A 12,163-nucleotide genomic window follows, 5' to 3' on the forward strand; every position below is an offset into this window, starting at 1 on the left:
TTTTTTTTTTTTTTTTTCGTACCGGGGACAAAACTCAAGACCTTGCGCTTGAGAGGCAGGTGGTGGAACCACTGAGCTAAATCCCCGGCCCTCTCATTTGTTTTTGAGTCTGGTACCATTTTAAAAAATTCATTTTCAGCTCGGTGTTTTCTACATTATTGCACTGTAATGAAGTGAAACTTCTCACTCACCCAGCTCTCACCCTCACCCTTATATGTCATGGGAAGATACTCACAATATTTGCGGTGAGCTACGCTGAGCTCCTGTCAGGAGCTAAGCTATTTTGCACTGTAATGCAAATGACTGCATTCATCAAAGGAGCTTTGTTAGTTATTCATTGTGTTCCTTATCATTCCTTTCCCAAAGCCCAGGATTCTGCAGCAAGCACAGAGGTGCGTCAAGAGCTGCATCAGCCCCTGTCAAAGGTATTCTTATCAGGCAGAGCCTGATGTGCTGGGGATGAACTGCCAAGTCATCCAATCCTCTCCTCTTCCCCCTTCTCTGTGCATAGTGGGATTCTTTGTCCTTATTCTACGAACTGCTTTTCTCAGCATGGTTCATGGTGTGAGACCCACAACAAATGCATCTGGGGGGAAAAAACACTAGAAATATATAGGATTTGTGAAACCACTAGGGTCTTTTTTTAACCCCTTCTTTTCAGGTGAAATTGATTATTTGTCCAGACTTCCTATATGGAAAGCTTAGTTGTTGCCTTTTATTTATTTTTTCAACACAAACATAATTATTTAGAGACGCCATAAAACTCACAGGAGCAAGCCTAGTTGGAGTGGAGAGAGGCAAAGCCCAAAAGGGATATTGATGAGTTGAGAAAGGACCATCTAGTGCCTCCAACAGAGGTAGGCACAAGGGGCTCCTTTTCATTACATCTAACACAGCTTAACTGACTTTAGCATACCCTTCTGCATCCTCGAGGGAAAGGTTTTCTTTTTGGACAGGCACTAGAGATTAATCCGTCTGTAATTTCTCCTGCTTTTCTAACTGCCAGGGGATTTGTGTTGGAGATAATGGCAGTATTAATGCCTAACCTGGGTGTAGAAATTGCCTTAATATAACAGGGATCACGAGAAGCACAGCAATAATTGCCCCTGAGTGATAGCCCTTAAAGTAAATGGCAATACAGGAGGGCCCACATCCAGCAGTCTTTAATGAAGTTTGGGGCTTTTCTGATGAGATTCCCTACACAATAGGCAGAGAATAGGGCAGCCTCCTGAGTTTTAACCTCTAGCCTGGATTTAATATGGCCTTATTAAAGATCTTGGCTAAGTTCATTCTGGCATGAAATGTAATAAAACAAGGCACAAAATGTGCTGTAATTAAAGTGATTTGGGTAGCATCAGATGCTTAATAATTAAAGGTTTTATCAGACACTTGTGTTAGACAACGGAGAAAACAATACACTGATAAACTGATAACTGAATTGCAACTAAGGCTATTTTAAAAAGTACTAAAGCATAGTCATGCACATATTTTGTGGGAATACTGGGGCATTATAACTTGAGCTATGCAGCTATCATAGGCGAGAACCTATAAACAAAGAGTAGGAAATTAAGACCTCCTTAAGCAAAAGTTTTTTTTCTTCTTCATTTCCACTGCTATAATGAACTGGAAGAGAGCTATTTTCTCACATTGCCCAGACATAGCACAGAACTGTGGCCATAGAGAGGAATGGGAAGTGTAGTGGAGGGAGAGACAAACAATGGCTAGAACCCCAAAAGGGGCCACAAACACTGTTCGCATCAATCTGGGTACACGAGGGCATTTGCTATATTTTCAACACTCAAGGCTTCCTTTTATAATTTTGTTAGCACAAGATCAATTGATAGATTTTCCTTGGTCCTTCCTCTCCCCCAGACCGCCCAGGACAAACTGTGAAGATGGGAGACAGGTGCAGGTCACCCTCATTTCTCTAAAGACATAGACATGTAGTCCTCGGGCATGACAGTTGCCCATTCCTGTTCACTCACTAAAGGGCAAGAAGTAAAAGAGATGCTGCAACATCCGTGCACTCATTTAACCATCACATTCAACCCAAAAGTTTCTAAATCCACTCCAGCTGTCTTTATTGTATCTTTACTGTCACATCACATTTTTACTTTTTCTCAGTGATCGCTGAATTAGTCAGATGAATGAATTAAAGAGAAAACATATAAATTAGTTCTTGGCTGTTTTTACTTATAGATTCTCATTTATTGCAAAATAGGTCTTTAATTTGGAAGAAGAAAAGTAACAATATATATCAGAGAAGCATACTAAAAAAAACATTTCAACCTATTTCAGAATGCTCACTGAGCTTGAAATTTTCTAAATATTTTGACTGCGTGTCTAGACTGGGGCTTCCCTGGACACTGCCAAGCGACTCAATGGCTCGGCTGGACAGAATCACAATAGAAATGGTGAGCAGGTGCAGGTAACTCTTCTGTTCACTTCAGCTTGAGCTCTTCTGTGGTATATAATTAACCAACATATATGAATCCATTCTGATTTTTTTCTCCAAAGGAGTAGACAGGAAACTCAGAACTGGGCTAATTCTCTTGACCCTTAGCTGGACTTCTGAGGACAGAAGTTGTGCTTCCTTTGAGTGTATTTTTTCCATGTTCACGCCAGAACATGTTGGCAATAACAGCTTGACTGTTCTAGTTGAACATGGCTGGCACCATAGAGTGTGAAGGACAAAGCAACCACTTCTGGAAGTAATTGAATTCTATTCTCATGATATCTTGGGGATTCAAATCCAACCCTCACAATAGGTTTACTGTGGAAGCCATGAGAGGCCCGCTTGCAGGCTTTCTCTTATTGCTGAACTCCCAGAATCTACCATATATTGGGCCAGAGTACAGCCTCCTGTTCGATGTAAATAGATACCCCATATCTCACAGAAATAAGATCATTAACTTGGAGAAGGGAAATATTTGCTAACTTATCAGAAACTATGTAAATCCAGGTGTTTTTTTAATGATTAGAGCAACAAGAATAGGAAATAAAATGTACTCTGATACCAAAAGCATGTGCATAACCTATATAATTTGTTTAGAATTAAATATATCACAGTGCACACTCCTCTCTGAATTATCAAGGGAGTTACTTGCTGAATATTAATGTAAGGGTCACCACAAAACACTTTTTCATTTGCTTCTTTGTGTTGTTTTACAATGCCCCTATAAGGAACTGAGTTCTCATTTGCTTATGTAAAAAGATTTAGTGGTTTATAGTCAAAATGAAGAAAGTATTGTAATTAATATCGTGAAAGAAAAAAATAGAAGCTAAGACAGGGCTCTGGCTTTCAAGGAGAGTATGACTTAAGGGTAAACCCACATAATCTCAACAACTATAAAAAAGGCTCCATTCCAAAACAGATAAACCAGGATGGCCCAGACTTAAGAGAAAGCATAAGGGAAGAACCAGAGTGCTTTCTCAGCTTCCAGGGAGAGGAGGCCTCCCAGAGGGGGAGGATTTGTTTCCAGTAGAGAAGATAAAACCGGCTGAGTTCAAAATGAACTTAGATGTCAGCCAATGGTCCCATTTGGCATTCATAGATTTGGTAGAATCTGAAAACTTGGATTAAAAGTAAGATAAATTTGATTACAGCACTATAATCTTAAAACATTTGGTAATGACATTTGATTTTGTGATTTTATGGATAACGGAGAGGTACTGAAAATTTCTGAGCCATTTTTTAAGAACACGTATAGTATGTGGCAGTGGGATGTCATAACATCACAGATGGTTTATGTTACTGATAGAAATAATCACAGGAGTTAGGTTTTCTATTCCCTCACCTTGGCCTGGAGGAAACTAGGATGTGTCCCCAGTCTGGTACCAGCCAAATGTTCTTGTGAATACCAAGACTGTTACTAAGCTATTGTAATTCTTGGGTTTTCTTATATGATGATTTTCTGGAAAAACAAACCCAGGAAGAATTACTGCTACAAAGTTGCATTCATCAAGTTTATTGTGATGTGTTCTTTTTATTGCAAAGAAAGCTTTGTCCCCCAAAGTCATTTTTTTTTTTACTTCATTTGTCAAAGTCTGACACTAATCAGTATTCTGCTTTTCTCTCAGAAGTTCATGAGACAAAATACTGGAATCCAGTCAGGGTCACTCCCTAGGTCACTTGCAGCATATCCTTGAAAATAGTCTAGCAACTTTCCTGAAGAAATGACTAAGTGGGCCTCAATTTTTTACCTGGATAATTTCATTTATTTTACTCACACAGATCAGCAGCATCTTGTGACTAATGATCAATGACTTCTAAACCATGTCAATACCTTTTTAGAGTTAAAGCATAATGAAAACTTAATGAAGGCTTCCTGGTACATTAACTTTCTATGAGAAATATACCTAAGAAATGCATGCTCAGCAGTTGAGCGACTACATCTGAGTTTTATAGGTATTCCTGATGACAATTTAGTTCCACAAATACTGAGTATATGAAGAGAAAATGTTCCTCAAGGACTCTCTTGTCCAGATATTAATTTACTTTTATTTAATCCTGAGTAGATTTGGAAATCAAATTCTGAGAGTAACCTAAACTACTGAGTAGTAGAAAAAGTAGACAATGCCTAGTTGTATCAGACTGAATTTAATCGACACTGTTACCAAAGGTTTCCTCTTGGGAACACGACATGAAGTTAATTTTGAATGTGAACATGACTACCATTTTACATAGTATCTACTGTGGATGAAACACTGTTCCAGGGGGCTGGAGTGCAGGAGTGCGGCAAATGTAAAAGGTATAGGTCTTGCTCTAGAGGAGGGATAGATACGTGCGTACTCAAGTAAAATACAAAGCACCTGGTAGAAGATCAGTAAAGAGCATCCCAGACAACATTATGGATTTTTGGAAGAGAATCCATTTATTCTATTTAGGGCTCCGGGAATACATCACGAAGCAGGTAACATTTAATTTGGGTTTCAAGGTAAGATAGGATTATTAATGGTAAAACTAAGGGATGTACCATTTCGATCCTAATCCTAACATTTTAAAGTGTTTTTCTATGAGCAAAATCTAGTTAATAGACACAAATATCAGAAATTCTGGGAGGGGAATAGCACATAGGGGTTTGGATGTCACAGTCCCTTTATTTTAAGGAGCTCGTGTAGCTCAGTGCTTGTCCTGTGCCCCTTTTGCCCTCACCCAATGGCAAGAGTCTTTGGACAGGTCAAGGATCGGGGAAAACGCAACATTTTTTAAAACATCAGGAGCCTGTAGAGCTATGCCCAGGGTAGAGGAGGAGTTACAGAGCTGTGCAGAACACAGCCACAGATGAAGAGGGGTGTTTGTGGAGTCAAGCGATCAATTAGAAACTCCAGTGACCCCTTAGTCCAGCACCGTAAAGGTGTCCTCCTATTCATAACTGAGGCCATGAGCTCAGCTAGGGCTCCCTGTGCATTTCACAGCAAGGCATCACTCTATTCACTCCTCCTCCTTAATGTACAGGCACAGCAGAATGCCCCAGAGAAACAGGGATGACCATAAGACAGTTATCTCTCTGTGCCTGTAATGTGCATGTCATCATGATGATGTGATATCACATATAATTTGTAGATGTTAATGACCCCTATAAAATTATTCATGATGTACTACTCACAAAAGATTTTGCTACTTCTAAGACATTTTATATTTCAAAAATTTGTTGACATAGCTGAGAGGTATCTAAGCCAGTTGCATACCCAATCTTGCCTTCAGGTATGCTTTAAGAAGAATAGCAAAATTTGCTCTTTTTTTCTCCTCAAAATCAAGTCCAAGCGAATTCATCTGTAAATAATTCCCTTATTTCTAACCTTTTTCTAGCAAGTTTCACTTGCGTCATGTGAAAAATTTATGTATTAAAAAGTCTGAAGCCAGATGAGTATGTTTATTTTTTTTAAACTGAAAAACTAAAATTTTTAAAGACTGTATGTTTAATGCGTAATATTATACAAACTAACAAGTATGTACTTTTACCTGTTCTTAGTAGCTAAGTATTTCAATAGTAAGATATTTATTCAATGCAGGAATAAATTCTTGTCCAAGCTGCATCTAATATATAAACAAAAGGCATCAGTAAAAACATGTTCTAGGCAGAATGTCCTTATGGTATTCTGGCTAAAAGAGCATATATAAATCGGGAAAAGTAACCACTCATTCATGAGAACCTAACAAAGAAGAACATCTCCCACACACTGTCAGGTTGGGAACACTGGCAATTTCTGGACTTCATATGGAATAGCCTTTTCCAAGTCATATCTCCAGAACAAATATCATTTTTCCCTCCTTCTGTCCAAAGAGTAAAGCTGTTATTGTTCCAGAAGTTTTCCTTTTTCTTAAACTAATGTTAATTTAATGCATATTTCTCTCCCCCTCCGAATGTGTATAATGCAGAACTACGTTGTCTACAAAACCCACTTGCTTCATGTGCTGTGGCACATGGGGTGTGTGATGTTTATTGCAAAACAAAGTGATTTATATGGTCTAACAGGTATTCACAATTTACAGCCTTCTTGTTGATAACAGCCTCTTGAAGTAACAGAATTTGGTGTGCATAAGTCTATTCATAGGGGCCACTAAAACATTGCTGTCTCCCTTAGCTGTGGAATCTGATTCAGTCACAATCAGGATGAATAATCAAGCCCCAGTGAATGTCTATGGCTAAGTCTGCTAATGGCTAATGGAAAGTATGCAGTGGATGAGAAGGCTTAAATATGACACAGATTTTAGACAAAAGTATGCTTCCAATTTCTGAATGTTCATTTATATTTCTGCAAGCTGCATTACTGTACTGGCCAAAAGAGGCATATGGTGCTTCAACTACTCCTAAGCTGCACATTTTTAACTTGTACATAGAAACACATTTTAAAATTTGTTACATGAGCCTGGATCATATGCCACATCTCAATTATCTTCTCTAGTACATCTTTGTGTTGTTGTGAAGTGTTGGTGTAAAAGAGCAGAAAGACAGACCTCCCAGATATACTAAAAAAAAGTAATAGAAATAAATAAACCAGCCTTACTCCCTTCTGAGTGGTGCCCCAGAGACAATACCTCTCAGAGGCTCTAGTTCCTAAATGTTCCGCCAACTTCAACACCACCATCTGGGGAACAAAGATTCCAGCACAGGAGCCTTTAAAGAACACAGTGAAACCTTATCCAAACCCTGACATGTTCACTGCTCTTCCAAAAAGATATTGAAGGTTTCTCATTGTACACAAATGAAAATATGCCCTTACAGCCTGTCACTAAAGGTCTCTCATGATTGACTCATTCTTTCTTTGTGGTCCCTTAATCATTTTGCCTTCCCGTAGTTTGCATTCTAACTCCCTCTAATTTCCCCAAATTCTGACCCTTTGCTTTTACTGTCGTGCTGTTTGACAGACATTCAAGGAAAAGCTCGATTCTTGTTCTTCAGGAGGATTTGCTGTGACTTCCTTTGGCAGAGGTCCCCTCTAGTCAGAAGTTGCATTTTGTCTCTCTATACATTCTAAAACTGTTACGCCTCTGGTCAGATGCTGAACTTTGTCTGTCTCTGTATATTCTAAAAATGTTACACCCCTAAGGGTCAAGGTTCCTGCCTTATTCACCTTTACAGCCTCATATATTAGCACGATAATCTGTACCTAGAATACACTCAGCACATTAGGGAATTTAATTCGACTGCCACTATCAAACCTTGGGTTGAAACACTATTCGTGTTTCCAAAAAGTCACTAATGCATTTCAGTTATTTACAAGAGCTACATTTTAAACTTGCAAATTAAATTATTTTAATCTAAAACAAATCTCATGTTTCTGACATTGGCACACAATTAAAACAAATGTAGGTAGAAAAGTTTTGGGTTCACTAGAAATTAGTTATAAACACATATTGAAAATTAGAACAAAAAAAGTCATTTTATTCTACTCAAGCTAAAAAAGGGAGAAGAAAGAGATTATTCATTGTTTTGTGGCTTAAAAGTTTAAATGTTTTAATGTTCACTACAAGAGATGAAAAAAAAAAAGTTTAAGACGTAATTAATCCTTCCTGCTGTGGACAATTTAGAAAACTCCTATTCCACTTTAGAAAATAACCTGAGATAAAATGCATCTGGGAAAAATACAGCCAATACCTTTGAGATAGATATTTCTGAAACAGTATTTTTGGTTGTATACATTGCACTGAAGTTAAACATTCATAATAGAAGCAGCACAATTTTAGCGTACTATTCATATCATATTCAAATTAGTCAATTTCCTCACTTCTTGGAAGGTCTACCTTTTACCTGGCAGTAGGATTTGTGCCATGGGATCAAGAAGGAGGTAAGACAGAAGAAAACCACATTTTTACATGTGAACAATTAGACATGGATCCCACAAAGAGTAAGAAACACTATGAGGTGTAATCAGATGACAAAGCCTTTAGCACAGACAAAGGCTCAGTGAACTCAAAGAAAACAACTTCCGCTCTCCGCCAGCCTCTTTGTGGTGAGTACACTCCCCCTTGTCTACTACATACGATGGTAGAAAGGTAGGCATGATATTTGGTTCTGCCTTATTGTTCTACTTTTCAATCCACTCAGTGTGAAGAAGTAATAATTCTTAATTCTTTCTTTAAAATTTCTCTCATGCTCCATTTTTATCTGGGATCTTACTGTTATACTATATTTCAGAGTCTCCTTGATTTTGTAATAAGTTCTTATTGTTTTCTCAAATTGTCCCATACTGTGCCTTGGGCACACTATTTAGCCTGCTCACTTGACCCAGTAACTGTGAGTTGTCTGGTTAGTTCACTTCAATCACCACTATTCATAGGGGCCACTAAAACATTGCTGTCTCCCTTAGCTGTGGAATCAATGTACCAGCAGGAGGATGGAAGATGGCTTGAAGTATAGCAATGGAAGCAGAGATAGGTCACGAGTCACCAGAAAATATGGGTTAAATAAATCCAGATTAGTGGTAAGGAAAAGAGGGCTGAAAATTAGACAAGTACTGCAGGAGAGGAACTCCAGATTTGGCAACTTGTGTGGAGGTGTGTGTGTGTGTGTGTGTGTGTGTGTGCGCGCGCGCATGGGTGTGTATGGTGTATGTGTGTGTGGGGGTTAGAGTCAGGTAAGGAACTCAGATGAGTAGACAGATTCCCTAATTAGGATTTACAGTGAGTGAATAGCTTGTAGAAGAAAATGAGTGCTACTCAAAAGTGTTGAGTTTGATACTGAATGGGAGGTCTAAAATGTACTGATCTTGGAGTAAGCACTGAATGCATATGAAATAATACTGGTATTATAGAAAGTATTGCTAGAACCAAAATGCACTAAGTGCTTTGAAGAAACAATACTTCTTCAAAGGGTTTCTCAGATTAATGCGAGTGACTCATGGGACAGAATTTTAAGATTGAGGAGATACAGGACAAGCTGCTCCCCCAATTTAACCTTTGATAATATTGTTATTTTATTCATCTTTGCTGCTACTGTTGAAAGGGGGAACTGATCTTTCAGCAATTTCCATAAAGAGATTTTTTTGAGGTCTACAAATTGATCTGTTTTATATTTAGATTAAATGGGTTCATTCTGTATTTCCACTGCTAGATTATAATGACTCAGACTTCAGGTTTTCATGAGAGGTAAATTGTAAAATAAAATTGTCGTTTCTTTAAAATATGAATGCCAGCATTATTTACTTAAAGCTGTTATCTAAGAAAGTTCTTTTAGTGTCTCAGTTTCTCAGCCTCCTTCATGTGGACTATTTTATTATATGTGCTTTTTTAATTTGTATTTTATTTCAATCCTCAAAGACACATTAAATGTTTAAGGAAAATATGTTCTCCTCCAAAAAGAAATTCCACAGAGATTTTTAAAATGCTATCAGAGAAGAAGACTTGAACTATACTACAAGGATTTAAGGCAACAATTCAAAAGCACTGGATAGGTCCCTTTGAGAATTTCTAGACTACAATATGCAATACACCAGCCACTAACAACACGTAAATAGGAAATTTAAATCAGCTTAAATTAATAAAACCAGAAGTTCACCTCCTAGTGAACTAGATATATTTCAACTGCTTAACAGCTATAGCTACTGGCTACTATACTTGGTGATGCAGATATAGACTATTTCTACTATCACAGAAATTTCTTTTATTGCTGGCTGAGACCTTTTTTTACATGAATGAAAGGACCTGCCTCCAGTATGATAAGCTCTATTTGCCCCACAGTTAGTCCAAGTATTTGTATAGCATATGATCATTAATACTGCAGAAAATGTGGACCAGCTTGGCCACAGCCAGCATGACAGCTGTTCACAGATACATCCTGCGGGCAAAGTCCCAGAATAGCTCCCGTCATGCTTCTGACCAAGGTCAATACTGAAGAACATTTCTTACTTTTGTGTGTCTCTGAAGAGACCATATTACCCATAGCACTCAAATTACCCCACATCTCTGTGAAGTCAAGGAAATTAATCCTAAAATAATTTATTTCACATTATTGGGTTAAATTTATTTCACATTAAAGTTGATAACATGTAAAATATATCTAAATTATCTATATACCCAAATATCTCTAGCTACGACCCTTTCAAAAACATGACTCTATCAAGTCTCCAAAAAGACAAGCCTCAAGTGCACACTGTTCCAACTCAAACATGGGGCCCTGAGGAGAAAGGAATGGCAGAGGCCAAAGCCTGCTCATTGCCAGTGGGCAGGTTTTATTTTTCTCTCCAAACACATTAAATAATGTAATTAAACAAATGCTTTGTGAACATTGCAGAAATATCTTGCTGTTTTGCAATTTGTTGAACACAAAGATAACACTCAATAGATCCAAGAAAAACCTAGGAAGATTAGGCCTTCCAAAGTCATTATAGTTTTGGCTTCAATTTACAATAATGGTCAATTTAATTATCGGCTATCAAAGAATATAAAATGAGCCATTATGACAGCTCATCAGAAGGAAGAAAAAACTAATACGGGAAGCATCTGATCTAATTGATTCTAGTACTGAGAATTCACTGAAATAACTCCTGACTATAAACAATGAGGCAGCTATTAAATTCATCTTATAAATATCAAACATTTCAGGAGATTGAATTTTAAAGCATGCTGAATAACGTGACTTTATAAATTGGAGACTCTGTTTAGTAAACCTACCTAATTAAAGCACTTTATAAATGGTAAACCCACTACTCTGTATCTCTTGTTGGTGCTACAGAATTCTCATTTGCTCTTGCAGTGAACTAATCAATTGAAGGGCACATTTTTCTTCTCTTTGTTCTTTCCTATCAATTTTAATGGGTACAGAACATCAGTCACGGAAAATGTAATGGGACAAGAAGATGGATGAGTGCATTTGAAGCCACTTGTCAAAGGACAGAAAACATCCTGATGAGGTGACCGTGGCCGCTTGAGAGTTCAACAATACAGTCTGGACAATGTTTAGTAAGTGCAACTACATCGCTACATGATGTGGGATTAGCACTCAGCAAAATCAATCTCCAGATACCATTCATCACATCTGTGCAGGTCAGAATTTCAAAGTCACATTCTCAAAACATGCTCCAATGATACTCTTAATTCCAGAAAATGATTTAAACGAGCAACAAAGTGGACAAAGAGAAGACCAATGTAACCTTATGGAGCCTGACCTCGTCTCATATGTGATTAAAATTGCTTTGGAGGGAAAATTTTATTATGGCCTAGAAATTATGTCCATCTGTTACCAGACAAATCGGTGTATGTCCTAAATGCTGAGCACGGAGGTCGTATCTTCAGAACCAAAGCCCCTGCTCCGCCCAGGGCTGGGGCAGTCTGCTGCTTCCCAGCTTTGTCCTGGTTCCAAGCTGTGTCCACTCTCCGAGGACATATCCAACGATTAGACAATGCAGAAGGGCAAAGGAGTGGTTGCTCTGCCTGGCTTAGACAACTCTGGAGGCCCATCCTAGTTCACATCTCTCCCTGTGATCGGCTGCAGTGTCTGTGAACACTGCATCCCACTTCCACATTCTCTTCCGATCACTTCTCAGCCTTTTGGTTAAGATCAAGTGTACATTCTCTTCTGCCTAATCCTGCTTCCTCCATCCCCTACCTAGTGGTGTTGAGACAATTCCCCAGCTTCTCACAGGCAAATATGTCTGTTTCAGACATATGTATGTATGTGTGTGTGTGTATATGTGTGTGTGTGTGTGTGTGTATATATAT

The 12,163-nt window shown here is 38.2% G+C and overlaps 1 protein-coding gene across 1 annotated transcript in view; it reads right to left on the reverse strand.

Moving 5' to 3' along the window:
• Pdzrn4 (PDZ domain containing ring finger 4) overlaps nucleotides 1-12,163 on the reverse strand; it is a 391,359-nt gene that overhangs the window by 114,913 nt on the left and 264,283 nt on the right. The gene's annotated exons all lie outside the window — the stretch shown is intronic.

Source organism: Fukomys damarensis, unplaced genomic scaffold (assembly GCF_012274545.1).
Source record: "Fukomys damarensis isolate Sample0158 unplaced genomic scaffold, DMR_v1.0_HiC HiC_scaffold_15, whole genome shotgun sequence".
Classification (NCBI taxonomy): Eukaryota; Metazoa; Chordata; class Mammalia; order Rodentia; family Bathyergidae; genus Fukomys; species Fukomys damarensis.